The sequence below is a fragment of the Gadus morhua genome, chromosome 1 (genome assembly GCF_902167405.1).
Source record: "Gadus morhua chromosome 1, gadMor3.0, whole genome shotgun sequence".
NCBI classification, from domain to species: Eukaryota; Metazoa; Chordata; class Actinopteri; order Gadiformes; family Gadidae; genus Gadus; species Gadus morhua.
This window is the reverse complement of record NC_044048.1, coordinates 1,046,565-1,048,475: the sequence shown is the minus strand read 5'-3', so window position 1 is coordinate 1,048,475 and position 1,911 is coordinate 1,046,565. Positions and strand designations below refer to the sequence as shown.

Sequence of the window (1,911 nt, the reverse complement as noted above, 5' to 3'; positions counted from 1 at the left end):
CACATACAAATGGCTGCGCTTTTCAGATGACAATTTCATGTATTGAGTTTAACACTATTAATTTCATTTAAGAAATAGAATAATAATAAAAAAGAAACACATTTTTTAAACTGGGGAGTCGGGACCCATTGAATTTCTCAGGGACCCACCCAACTCGCCACCTGTGGGTCCCGGGGACTCACTACATTGAAAACCTATCAACATATTATATGATTATAATTATTTCTTAGAAAATCGGTATCGGAAAAACCGGTTTTGGCAGGTCAGACCTCCTTAAAAACCGGAAATCGGTATCGGCCAAGAATTTTGCAATCGGTGCATCTCTATTCACAACACCTTCCCCACTCTTCGCCTGCCCTGCAGAAGTCGTAGCTTGCTCCTGTGATGCATTTTCATTGTGGTGCATTGATGCAAGATACAACTTATGGTAAAAAAAAAAGCACCACCATTAAACAACACAGTGTGCCTGACAATCATTCCAATCAATGGCTTTCACAATTACGAGATGGTGTAAATTATTACCTGCACAACGTTCCCATGAAGGGAAAAAACACATTCTTTGGAGCAAAACACAGTATCAGACTGTGGAATGACTTGAGGAGTCACTCTCCTCCTCTTCCTCCCACAGGAAAAAGATGCTCACAAAGTTTCGCATGGATTGCATACTAAGTCACTAAAAACTCTTAGTGGCTACATACCTTTGCTTCTTACGTGTGCCTTTATCGATCCCATGGACAACTGTGTGCCGACTTCAACCGTGCACTTTGTATTCCCACAGAATGCATTCCCATCGGCGAGTTTGTTTGGGTTCCCGTCGATATAATCTGAGGCGTGTCAGTCTGGCATCCGACGGGTTGAAAGGGGCGATTATGGGCACTGCAGTCCTGCTAAAATTATCACACATAAATCACGACAAAAAATGATTTTACACAGTACAAGCTAACAACATCTGAAACAGGAACTGTGACCCACCTTATAGTAACACCTCACATACGGCTAACTGTACGTCCACACCAGGAGCGACCAAAGCGTCAAAGACGCTTTGGTCGCTCACAAAGTTTCGCTGCGAATTTTTCTGTTCGCTTTGGTCGCTCAAGTCGCTCATGACGTACAATTAAATTATGCAGACGCATTTAAATGAGCCGTATGCGTTTAGTAGGCCCTACAGACAGCCATATCAAATAGTGAACTCTCCCATACACCTTGGCCATATTGCCGAGACGGTTTTGCTTGTTCGATAAAGTGCTTCGACAACAAGTAGGACAGTGATTCCCCCCAATACAAAAAAAAATCCTAAAATGTAGGCTAATTACAACCGAGAACAAAAAACCCTGAGTGCTGTAGTAGTTAAAATATGTTTCACTGATCTGGATCTGCAAATCATGATCTGCACTCATTCGTCGCATTCAAAACAAATAGACATTCGCGCACATGGCCAATTTGCATACGCGCACAGGACTGGTTGGCTCCGCAAGGCAAATAATGGAACATATCGATCTATCTAGGCTTTTCTGTCTATCTATCTATCAACGCGTGTCTAGTTTTAATGTGATGTATTGTGTGTATGTCCAGTCAGACTTGTTCTGTGTGGTCTTGTAGGCTACTGTCCTGTGTGGGCCGAACCACCTAAATGGATTCCCGACGATTTGTGTCGTTTGGTATTAATAAAGACTTGACTAGGCTTTCTATCTATCTAGACTAGATATATCCCTTGTCATTTATCCCTCGTCTTGTCGATTAGTTTGTTGGACGGACAGTTACTGTCCGTCCACACCAGAAGCGAATTGAGCGACCAAATCGCCGGAAGTCATTCACTTTCTATGGCCAAGAGCGACCAAAGCGACCAAAGCGACCAACGCTACCAGCGGCCAAAGTTGAGCGACCAGAGCGTCAAAAAGAAGTTGAAAACTT

The 1,911-nt window shown here is 43.1% G+C and overlaps 1 long non-coding RNA gene across 1 annotated transcript; it reads right to left on the bottom strand.

Moving 5' to 3' along the window:
• Positions 1-330: 330 nt before the first annotated feature.
• Positions 331-1,030, bottom strand: LOC115539748 (uncharacterized). Its single transcript, XR_003976012.1, has 3 exons — positions 973-1,030; positions 699-887; positions 331-421 (listed from the first exon to the last, which is right to left on the bottom strand). It is a non-coding gene; the product is annotated as an uncharacterized LOC115539748 (long non-coding RNA).
• Positions 1,031-1,911: the final 881 nt, after the last annotated feature.